This window comes from Thunnus thynnus, chromosome 6, assembly GCF_963924715.1.
Source record: "Thunnus thynnus chromosome 6, fThuThy2.1, whole genome shotgun sequence".
Taxonomy (NCBI): domain Eukaryota; kingdom Metazoa; phylum Chordata; class Actinopteri; order Scombriformes; family Scombridae; genus Thunnus; species Thunnus thynnus.
In genome coordinates this window covers 15,202,706-15,215,406 of record NC_089522.1, presented here as the reverse complement: position 1 = coordinate 15,215,406, position 12,701 = coordinate 15,202,706, and the positions used below count along the sequence as shown (strand labels likewise).

Here is a 12,701-nt window from a genome sequence, read left to right as displayed (position 1 = left end):
AAAAAAAAAATACACATTTGAACACTAATTTCAGCAATCAATTGGTATAATTTCTTTTTTTTTTACTATTCGAATAATATTTGACTCCCGAAATTCGTTCCAACAACCCTAGTGCACACACACACACACACAGTAACTACTCACAAACACAATTTCCCCTGAACGGCGAGGGTAGGCCCCTGCTGATATAAAACAAGCGATTCAAAGATGAAATACTCATCATTCTGCCGTCTCACCACGCCATCCAACAGATGAGTGTTGCTGCTAACAAAAAGCAGGGGCTGCCTGCGCCCAGCTCCCTCACAGGGGCATCTTGTCTGTGTTATCACTCCAGCTAGTGCCGCAATTAATATTAATGTGCTTTAAAGCACGCTCCAGCAGCCCTCCTTCCCTCTCTCTCTCTTTTGCTTTGTGTGTGTGTGTGTGTGTGTGTCTGCGTGTTTGTGTGTTTGTGACTCAGGAGGAAGAGAGCAATAAACCCAGCGGGGGATAAGAATCTAGGCAGGATATGACAGTCCTCATGTCAGCTGTCTTAGAGCCGGAGGGATATGTGGATAAAGACAAGGGATGAAGCCTGAAATCCCAACCAGCCAGACAGGAAGGTAGTACGGCGTGTAGGTAGAGACTTGAAGCATCCACGGCGGCTGGGCTGGAGGCTGTGCGCAGCCTGTTTATTTAGTCATGTTGTAATAATGCTTGACCTTTTCTTTCAAGTCCACGGCCTGACCTTTAGCACCTTATTCCTCTGCAAATCAGTGTGTGTGTATGTGCCTCACACAAACGCACACATGCACATGCAGGGAGAGAAACAAGCACCTCCTTTGCAGGGAGCTTCATGGTCTGCCAACTCCAGGAGTGGATTGTTCCAAATTAGTATGCATTAGGTGGTTAGTGCAAAGCATTTAATTATGCGAGATGGCACTAAACTGTCTATGTTATGATTAGCCCAACACGTTACAACCTTAATCTCTTCATTTTTCCCCCTCTGTCTTTTCCATGGGTGAGGAGGAGGTACAGAGTGAGGGGGGGGGGGTGATAGGCTGGTGAAGGGGGGACGACGGGGGTCGGCTTAAGATATGCTCCCTATTAGATGTTACAAGTATCCCCAGTATCTCTGCAGCCAATGTTTTCTCTCTAGAAGGATTTTGATATTTTCTTGTCTCTCCTCCTTCACTCTCCCCCCCCCCTCTGCATGCCCCCAGACACTTTGTCAGACGATATTGAATCAAGTCGCTTCCTTTTATGTGTATGTGCACGTCCCCGCTCTCTGTTTTCACTGAGCCGCTTTTCATGGTAGGCAAGGCTTTTTAATCTTGGGCAGCAGCCAGCGGTGGCAGAAGCAGCCTGGGCAGAGCCAGAGCGAGCCAGGCAGTCATCCAGCCAGGCAGTCATTCGCTGCAGTGGAGCCCCAGCAGCTCCCCGGAGAAGCCCATTATACAGGAGAGATATCAAACCATGAATCATTTACGCCAGTCCTCCCCTCCCTTCTCCTACCCTCGCACGCAGCCCTGACGCCCGGCCGGCCGCCTGCTTGCTGCTGTCTGCATCTTTAATGAATGATTATTGCATTTCATAAACATGGGCTACAGTAATTAAAGTAATATTGATCCTTTCCATGTTGGCTCCAAGGTGGACAAAAATGGGTGTTTTTTTTGTTTTGTTTTATTTTTTGCCCTCCACTTCACACAACATCTTTTTTTGTCAGTGTGCTTGGTAGAAAAAGTCCCTCTAGGAAGAGCAGACAGTGATTTATAAAGCCTGACGGTGTGATTTTTTTCCCCCCCTCCTCCTGTTTAGGCATTTTAAGAATAGCTTTCGTTCAGGGAGGAGGGTGATAATACACCAGGGTGGGGTTTGTGGGTTGTTCTCATTGTGCAGTCAGGTTTGTGTTGGAGTGTTTCCCTATGTTGTTGTGTTGTGTTTTTGCGTAAAAGGTGTAGGGACACGGGGGTTAATGTGCTGGAAAAGAGTGATGTAGGTCAGCGGTCGTGTCTGCATCTGTCACTCTGACAAGCCGGGCGCTTTAGGAGGCTGTGCGGCGTTGAATAAAGGAGAGAGTGAGAGACACGTGAGGGGAGAGCTGGCTCTTTCAAATGGAAAACAAGGAAAACCTGACTTGACTGTGATTTGTGCTCTCAGCGACAGGCACAGTGTTACAAGCAGCCGTTTGATATAAACCTAATCAGTTTCACCTCTTTATTGAGGATCAAGACAGTTAACGCCTCTGCAAATAAGTGAACGTCTCCCTGCCTTCCTCCATCTGGTTTTTCCTTCTCTCCCACCCTCCTCGGCTCTGCCTGCTGTCATTTCTCGTTGTCATTTCTCCTTCTCTCTCCTCTCTTCTCACTTTCACTACACTTCTCTCTCTCTCTCTCTCTCTCTTTCTCTCTCGACATCTCTCCTGTGTTTCCTCATCCGCCCTCTCCCCTCGTTTCAATCAGGAGTGCACTTGAGTTTCTGTGTAAATATCACAATCACTGATGAGGAAAAAGTGCTGCCATCTCCGCAAGGGGATTAGAGAAGCCATTTTGTGTATCACTTATTAATGTGTCTATCTGGTCTTTGCGCTGTCTTCCCATGAGCTATATGGATCATTTCCTGTCACACAGGCAAACATGCACATTTTTACAACCGCAATTCAGTTTCACAATTTTCAGTGTTCAGCAGAAAAAATAGTCATGTAGTGATAAATGTCTGCACACAATTAATTTCTCTCCTGCAATGATTTTTTTTTTTTCCAAAGGGTTCTGTTTTGACAGTAAGTTATTGTTGAAATTGGATTATTTTTATTCACAGCTGTCATTTTTCCTCGCATGATAAAGCTAAATAACATCACCACAGACACAATGTTTATAAACATGTGAAAATCAGATTGATCCAGCCGTTTAAAGTCTGGGATAGCATCTTTCAGCTAGTCTTTCTCTGTTGCTTGTCCCTTTTGTTAGCGAGCCACATGGCTCTTTGCAGGGCTTAGTCTAATCAGTGCTAAATATTCAGTGGTAGCCCATAGCCTAATCAGCCAGAGCATAATCATTGTCAACCAATTGCATTCCTCTTGACCTCCCAGATGGAGGTAAACTGCATAGCCTCTCCACAGCGCCGCCTCAATTACTGCAGCAGTAATAGTGATAAAGAAGACCACAGGCTCAAATGAAAATGGCTGATTGATGTGGACACACATGGCTCATAATTGGATTATAAGGAAGGACGTTAATGGTGTTAGGGTGCCATGGCGGAGCGGGATTCTAAACACTGACCAGGTATTTAGTGATTTACACTTCCTGCATCTTTATCTAATGCAGTTGTGCATCTCAACAGAATCCTCGGGGGCACTGAAAGCACAACCCTGTTGTTCCACCCCTGCTGCAGTGTCAGCGGGTGTGTGTGTAAAAAATGCTCATGTGAGCTGCCAGTGACTGGCTCTCTTTTGCTAGTGACAGCTGTGGGGTCAGAACAAAAAGCTGTCTATAAGCAGCAGCCCTAACACACACGCGCGCACACGCACACACACACACTGAATGAGTCAGTGGTAGACTTTAAGGAGATGGGACCTGTCTGTTTTTGCTACATCAGGGCAGCAAATAAAGCTTATTTTCAGTATTAATTCAATTATGTTTTATAATTTCTCATCTAGTCTTCCCTTCACAACGTATCACAGTTAAAAATAATGTTTTGAAAAATCTTATTTTATCAGATTGACAGTAAAAGCAAACAAATGTGATTTAAATTCATATGCAATGGAGAAAAGCAGCAAATGCTCACGTTTGAGACGCTGTAACTGAAATGTTCAGTATTTTTATTTGATTAGTGAATTATCGTCCTTAACACATTGTTTCAGCAGCTGCCTAGTCAGCGAGAGGCAGAAGGAGGAGTCTCAGTCATGTTGCTGGGGGGCAGTTCAGAACTCCCCTTGTTGTCAGACCGCTCTTCATTTATTTCTGTTCATCCTAATGGAGAGCGTTAAGAGAGGGATGTAATTAATTGACCCTGGCAGCTCAAAGGAGCTGGTCGAGTCAGAGAGCAGGTGCTGACTGGGCTGCCCACCATCTCTTACACTTGTCCTCATCTCAGTCTGCATATATCTGCCAAGGATCCAACTAGAGCTGCAACGATTTGTCGATAAATCGATTAGTTGTCAACTATTAAAATAATTGCCAATTATTTTGATAATTGATTAATCATTTGGAGTCATTCTTTAAGAAAAAAAATGTCCAAATTCTGTGATTTCAGCTTCTCAAATGTGAATATTTTCTGGTTTCTTTAGTCTTCTATGACAGTAAACTGAATATCTTGTCACTTTGGACTTTGGGAAACAGTGATTGCCATTTTTCATCATTTTCTGACATTTTATTGACCAAACAGCTAATTGATTAATTGAGAAAACACTCAACAGATTAATCGATAATGAAAATAATCATTAATTGCAGCCCTAGATTCAACACTCCCCATCGGCCAATCAGACAGCTCTTGGTAGGCACAATGATGCCGGATGCCTGAGCCTGCGTGAGCAGCATAATACCAGCTAATGCCTGAAGGAGCGCTCTCCCCTCAGCTGCTGCTTAGCCAAGCTCGGCCAGTGCACAGCAGAGCTGAGTGCCTCCTTTTCTACTCTCACTCTGCTCTCCCTGGCAGTTTATTAAAGGGAATACTAGCTTTTTCCTCGCGCCCAGGCGTTTGATTTCGACAGCAGCAGAAGCTGTCACGGCAGATAAAAGGCAGCAGGCCCCAGAATTACGGTGCACACAGCATCTGTATTTACTGCGTCATTCTCCCTGCCTCTGACAAGGGAGGAGGAGGAGAGGAGGAGAAAATGGAGGACAGGCTGCTGCATTCATGTGTCTTTACATTGACATGTCTCATCAGGGAGAGAGGTGGACAGACAGTCTACAGTGAAGCCATCAATCAGCCCTTTTCAATACGCTTGTCCAGCACACTGTAATACTCACACATAAAGACTGACAAAGGACGGCATTATTGCTGCTGTTGACATATTTTTATAAACCCCTTTTTCAGTTGGCTGTGTCAGACAGAGTAAAGTAGTGGGGTGATTGTGGTTGTGTGGGCCAAAAATGTCAAGAAAGTAGTTTTATTATTTTTTATGAGACAAAATGGATTGGTTTAAATGTTGCTTTGACTTAATGTATACACAATACATGCATTAATAACACAATTATCACCTGCTTTGTTCTCATTATGGCTGTAATTGATTCCTCAGATGTTTGTCTCTTTTAATCCAATAATTGGTTAGAATTATTTTCTCTCTTTTCCAAAAAAAAAAAAAAAAAAAAAAGCGTCTCCACTCTTAAGCCTCGCTGTGAAAACAACTTAAGAGAGAGATCCATTTTCTTGGCAGTGTCCCCTCACTGAGGCTGTGGGTCATGCTAATTTTTCATCGGCATCATTTCATTGAGCTTTAATTAACACAAGGATTCAGTGTCCTCCAGTGTCATCCACTCAGACAGCTAATACAACCTCATTAGCCTAACTCCCAGTAACTTTAAAACAAAATTATATTACACTGTTTACTGTTTTGGTGTTAGAATTAGGGCTGCACAATACATCGTTTCAGCATCGACATCATGATGTGAGCACGTGCAATATTCACATTTCAGGAAGTGCTACAACTTTTTTGCTGCTTGATACAAAAGGAAAACTTGCAAGGTTCTCATTTTCCATGACTAATCTACATGAAAGTACAGCTGATATTACATAATTTACTGATTTAATGGTTCTTGGTTACACAGAGTTTGATCAGTTCCTAGTGTGCTCTGGTGAAGGGGTGCACTTCATCAATGTATCAAACAACCAAAGCAGACAGCACTAGTCGCCTACCACAACCTGAAAATAAACACTGCCTGTTGTGGTTGTTTGATAAACTGATCAAGTGCAGCCCGTCACCAGAGTCCCGGTGCTGGTTAAAAGTTAAACAGCTACTGTCAGGGGGCTGGCCTGTGCCCTAATGTAAGAAACGCTTAACACACACACACACACACACACACACACACACACACACACACACACACACACACACACACAAAACTTGCAGTATCCAGATCTATCTGTACTTGCATCTTGCCGGCATATAGATAAATCTGTTTGTTGCTTGAGTTTGAGAGTTTTACCATCCTCCGCCGCGCCGGGAGGCCTGTTTATCTTCCACCACGCAGATTTAGCAAACATTTGAACATCGTTAGAAATGGTAGATTAAATGTAAATAACACAACTGTGACACAGAGGTCCATCTGTAAAGTTTATTAAGAAACGTGTTGTTTATCCCAAATCCCTCTCCACCTGTTCTCTCTCCACTTGTCCATGTCAGTGTCAAGAGTCGCATACGTGAAACCGAAGGTGGAGGAGTCCAAGCTGATGTCTGGAGGGGTGGCAGAGGGCTGAACCAAGTGTGGTGGAAGTAGGAGGCTAGGTTTTGTTTTGTTAGGAGATGATAGACTTTTAAAGTACCCAAATGATGAATATTATGGTTGTTAATTGTATATCTGTACATGAATAACACATTGCATGTAAAATTTCCTGTATTTTTCATATAGCAATATATATGTCACAGATTTGCAATGTCAGTTTTTTCCAGTATCGTGCAGCTCTAATTAGAATTGATTATATTGATGTATTCATCCACATAAATTAAGGTTTTCAGATCGTAGCCCATTTCATCTGCTTAGTGTAAGAGGTGAAACAAGCCTTTTTTTTAACACTATACAATCCTGATGCTGGTTTGCTTAACCTGCTTCAGCGGCGTTTGAAGCAACCAGCTGTCTGTCTTCTTCGTGTCTCGACGCTGTAGCCCATGGTGACAGCAAGACTAATGTATTCACGGCGCCGCCACAGTGAGAGGCATTACTTTACCTTTGCTTAATTGAGGGGAAACTCCCCTGACACCTGCTTAGCACAGCACTAGCCTAGCTGAGCGTCCAAACTCAACCCTAGGAGCCGAGGCCACTGAACCCTGACTGAGAAATAACACAACCCAAGACCACCCAGGGACTGCCAAGGGGAGAAATGATTTAATAATGTTGATGAGATATTACACCAAACCCTTCCTCCACTGTCTACCTCTTTCTCCCTCTCTCTCTCTCTCTGTCTCGTTACCTCTTACCTGAGTAGGGAGACAGCTCTGACTCGGTGCCTGAAGGTGTATTTAGATGGAGCTGCTAAATATTTCAGACCCTAAAGACGGAGACTCTGAGTGAAAAGAAGAAGAAGCAAAAAAAAAGGGGAGCAAGAGAGGCAAAAAAAAAAAAAAAAAAAATCAGTGCAGAGGGTTTTGACATGGATTGTGGAGGGAGGTTAGGGAGTGTAGTCAAGGGCAGTCCGGGCAGGCTTGTAATTGGCTGACACCAGAATGTAGTGGTGGAGTTGTGTGTGTGTGTGTGTGTGTGTGTCTGAATTCTGTAAGGCCAAATATATCGCTCCAGCCAGATTGCATTGCTTTCAGGGTGTTGATATGCTGCCATCACATTGCACTAGAGTGAACGTTGATCTCAAGCACAACAGACATGGTATATTATTTTCTTTGGGCATCAATACCAAACTCACCCACCCCACCACTACCTCTGCAGCGATACAGACAAGGTCCCATCTGACACTCAGCATGACCACTCGACTGAGCTCCTGCCTCGTTTTTAATTGTCCCGTGCCCCAGGGGCTAGCTGGGAGCTAGCTGGGCGGGGCTGAACATTTACTCCAAGGGGGATGAGGAGAGGTGGGTGACAAAATGCTCGCAGTGTCAGGTGCAGGTGCGGAGAAAAGAGATTTGAGAAGGGGGGGCGGGCGGCTGACAAGCTAACCGTGGGGAGCCAAGTAGTGGGAAGCCATTCACTCAGATGGGGAGAGGAGAGAGCTTTATGTAAGTGGAGAGCACACACAGGAGGCGTCCATCTCTGCTCCAGCACCAATGCACTTACTGATACATATTACCCAGCCGTTATCAGCTGGTCTATTACACTGACACCACCGCTAGAAATTTATGTAAAGAGCACAGTGTGGCCTTACAACGGCAATAGATTTTTGGCACTATGGCTGACAGTCTGTGCCTATTTTTTTGTCATTTCAAGACTCTGAGACTTCCTAGTGTGTTGCTTCCCTTTAGTCCATTTAATTCATGTCCCAACACTTTCCTAAAGGTAACATCTGCTGGTCAAAACATCATCCTCACACATTTAAAAGTCTAATCCCCTCTGGGTCTCCAGCTTTCTGTCTGTTGCAGCTTGATTGATTGAGTGATGGTGTTATTGACATTTACATAGACTGCAACAATCTCACAGTTTACCTTATTATGCCTTATTCTGCATACGTTGTTTTAGAGTTGATCAACAGAAAATTAATCTGTAACTATTTTGATAATGTATTCATTGTTTTGATTCTTTTTTTTAAAGAAAAATAATGCTAAATTTGTTGATTCCAGCTTCTCAAATGTACATTTATAGTTTCTTTAGTCTTCTATGATAGTAAACAGAATATTGTTGGGCTGCGGTATTTGTGTTACTGACATTTTATAGACCCAACAATTAATCGAGAAAATAATCATCAGCTTAATCGATAACGAAAATAATTGTGAATTGCAGCTGTAGTATTTTTAGTAGCTGTTTCTGTGGGTTACTTGTTGAATGGATTCCCATTTATATTCTTCACCACAGAGCTCAATTCATATCCGTAGACGCCTCCACATTATGTGACAACATTGGTTTCCTTCCAGTATTCAACCTCATATACCATCATATCTCTGTTGCTACTGTGTTATACCCTTTGTACAGATTCTGCAATCACACTGCTTTGTGCTGTTCATCTTGCAGCGACATGAAAGCTGAGTCAGATGGTGGAGCCTGTTTTTATCAAGCTGTTTGATACAGTAGCTACAAAAAACTGTCAATCCGCTCGTGATTCATCATTCCATTAAGATGCACATAGATCTGAATTCTGTTCAATAAGGCAATCAGGATACATGTCTTAATGTGATTACACTATGACTATATACGGGTTATGGTAATTGGAATATTCTGTTTGGCAATGGCAATGGGAAATATGGCAATTTATTTATTATTATTTAATAGGATTGTCTCAATTGGACAAATTATCAATAAATTGCAGTCCTTGTAAACATATCATTGAGCAGCCAAACTATGTCAGCTAGAAGTGTCTTTTTTTTTTTTTTTTTGTAGTGAAACATCAGAACAATAGCAGAGCTGTTCAAGCTGCTGGAATGAGATGTGCAGACGAGAGGAAGCAGCGGCGTGGTTTTTGTGTTTTTGCTTTTCCTGTGTTGCTGGCACAGAGACGTCACCCAGCCAGTCACGCTGGGGTCAGAGGCTCTGAAAATAGCCCTAAGGGGATTGGGGCTGCACTGATAGCATACCTGCTGTTACCCTGAGATGTTATCTAACTGCAAGCCAGCCCATGCTCCCTCCCAGCTGCGGTGCTCTGCTTTGGATTGTTCTGCAATACCTCACACAAAGATGGAGTGAGGCCATTATACCTCTGGCTCTGTAACACTCCCTGTAGACACGCACTAATATACCAATGCATGCTTACTTACACCTGCACAAACACGCATGCACATACCTGCAGCCGTGCACACCGTCACCGGATCTAAGTCTGTATATTGTTTGTCTTTGCAAGTACAGATCATCACACACACCCACATGCGACCACACACACACACACACATCAAACCAGATTGCGCTGTCACCGCAAAAAGCTTCGTAGCAGAGAGCACAGGCAGGCCGGGCTTTTCACAAAGGGGTCAGAGTTGACGGCAAATTACAGCTGGTGGCCGACCAAGGCCGGTGATGGATCTCAATGCACTCTGTGTTTACCCACACACCTGCACCCCCCACGGATGGGAGAGATGGCAGCACAGCCGAGAGCGCACAGCCATTTTGTAACACCTCAAGGAACTCTCCCTCTCTCTTTCTCTCTCCTCCTCCTCCTCCTCCTCCTCCTCCTCCTCTCCCTGTATGAGGAATAGATGAGGTGGTGCCATTAAGTGAATTTGCTGTTATTTCCCCAGGCTCTTAGCTGAAGGTGTCAAACCTCAGCCAGCGAGGCAGCCAAGGATGACTGCCGACTCAGGCAGAGACACACACACACACACACACACACGCACCACACTCTTCTGCCATGCACATGATCAGCTTTCATGCTTCTGTGTAATTTATCAAATTGCTTGGGCATGTGATGAATGGGCCCAGATCTCAAAAGGAAAAAAAAAAAGCATTAGGGTTGCATTAGGTCGCTGTTATGCCCATGTAACAGCTTACAATTTAATTACAGTAAATGGTAAACATCGTATTCACATTTTCTGAAACAAGTATTCAGTAGGTCTAATTGCTTTGTAGTTTCACAGACTACACTTGAGCGATTATACAAGCGGAATCGGCTTGTTGAACAAAAAAATGTTCAATCCCATTACTTATACCACCGACTACTATATTCTTTTAGAGTGTGGAATGAGCAAGTAGGCTTAATGTTCTCTACATTTTCTCACAAATGCCCGCACTCACACATCTTTACTGTAGAAGAGGCTGGTTCTCTCCTGGTGATTTGTCACAGTTCCCCATTGTATTACACACCGCCTCTCCTTCACACTCCAAATCCCCCCACCCCCTTTCCTTTCCTTTCTCTCTCTCTCTCTCTCTCCCTCCCTTTCTCCCTCTCTCCCTAAATCATTTCTTTACATGTGTGTGGGTGCCCCCTCTCGCTGTGATTCTGATACTTCATAACGGCAGGAGGAAATTGAGCTGACCTTGAGGCTGCCGAGCTCCTTTATAATGCTGATGTATGGGACTGTGGGCGCAGGCAGCCAGTAAGTGAGAGGCATGTTTTTATTTGCCGGGGAGCAGGGCCCAGTGTCAGGACACATAACAAGGTTCATTTCTCGCCCACTCGAGCTAGCTAGTGTGCCGGGAAGCTTAGTGTCAAGCATTCAAGTTCAATAGGTTTGATTTACCTGCATTAGCCTTTGTATACTGGAATAAGTTGCATGATGGCGCCTAAAGGATGCTGATAGGGGAAAGCGACAGATAGAGTTAACCCTGTAGATAGATTGGCCTCACTAAAGTGTGATTTAGATGCTGCTGCTGCGTTGCTAAAGTGTTACTGTTGGCGACGTTATTAGTTAAAGGCTGCAGTAGAGATAAAGTCATACAGGATTGTTTTTTGGCCAGTTGGCATCTCGCAGGGTGGCTGACAGGGCAATCATTTAAACACGAGTACAGTCTCTCTGACAACCTTACATCACCCCGGCTGTTATTGATGTCATTATTTGTTCAGTCTGTATGGCCCAATTTCTTCTCTTCAGCAGCGCTCTGCTCATCAGCGCAATCAGCTACCTCCTAACACAATCAGGCTGCTCTCAAATTACAGTCATGATTGAGACCAAGTCAGTGGAAGGAATAGACGAGAGGAGGCTTATTATTCAAGCATGAACGCCATACAGGAGGTGGATGCGATAAATTGATATCCATAAAATGTAATGCAGTCCAATGCAATAGCTCTGCAATAAATGGTACCTTTTGTGATGATAGGAAGATGCATTTTTGGTGAGACTTTAAGAGAGATGCTGATTCAATGCTGTGGTCATTTTGAGGCTGTCTTCTCTTGTTTTGCTACATTGATTTGTATTATGTTGTCGTCTGTTTCTGTTGTTTTGTCCACAACCAATAAACATCCGTGACACAGCCAAAATTGAACATTAGGCTTTACAGTTAATTAATTTATTGGATTGTATTCATTCATAGTGATCCAAATGCCAAGAACCGAGTACCCGATAACGCTTTATAATTGCAAACAAAGGCTACACATCTGCAAGGACATGGTTATCTGCCAGGATTGTCTATGTCATTCATCAACGCAACAGCTTGTCGATTTGTTTAGATATGAGCATGCATGGCTAATGTCACTACAGTAATGAAAGATGGACCACGGTAAACACTCAAAAGTGTGGCTTCACTTTATTAAAGAAAGCAACAAGGCAAAGTTCAACGCATGTAGGAATCTAATTAGCTGTAAGTCAGGTTGCGCATCAAATTTTATGTGCTTTTACCACTTTTTTCAATTTTATGTGCTTTTACCACTTTAATTTAATGATCCTGATCAAGCCTACTCTTTAGAGCACCAGTCAAAAGTTTGGACACACCTTCCCATTCCCTTGAATGAGAACATGTGTCCAAACTTTTGACTGGTACTGGTCACTGATAGCATAAATCAGAACACATAGTTCAAAATCAAATCTCAACCCTTGCTACTGAAGACGAGAAGAAATCTTTTGAAATGCCCCACCACCTCAGGAGACAGAAACTTTGTCACAACATCTACTTGTTCACTTTGGTCTTTATGTCTGTCCACAACCTGGTCGCATGCTTCAACATTAGTGTCAAAAAATGTATATCATTCTACTTTATATTGTCCTACAATCTTAATGCTATATTGATGCAATGCCACTGGAAGAGTCTAATGTACCATGATATGATATTCTTCCAACCTCTGGTGTTTTGTAGTCAAATGTTCAATCATGCATATTTAACAAAACCGCTCTGGCTTTGCACAGTGTGTAAGTGAAAACACTCGCTGCTTGTTAGGTGGTTTTTCAAATAAAACCGCTTAGACATGATGGTGGCGTGACTATTCACAGTGACAAAGGGACAACAGAAATATTGTACACATTTTCATTTGTTTTGACTTAGTCAGGA

At 43.4% G+C, this 12,701-nt stretch overlaps 1 protein-coding gene across 5 annotated transcripts in view; it reads left to right on the top strand.

Moving 5' to 3' along the window:
* rerea (arginine-glutamic acid dipeptide (RE) repeats a) overlaps window positions 1–12,701 on the top strand; it is a 132,734-nt gene that overhangs the window by 12,621 nt on the left and 107,412 nt on the right. For 3 of the 5 annotated variants that reach the window (XM_067591998.1, XM_067591995.1, XM_067591992.1), the window contains exon 2: window positions 6,320–6,409. The exons of the other annotated variants lie outside the window; for them this stretch is intronic. The gene's annotated coding sequence lies outside the window, so the exon portion shown is untranslated. The remainder of the gene's footprint in view (window positions 1–6,319; window positions 6,410–12,701) is intronic. 5 annotated transcript variants of the gene reach the window in all.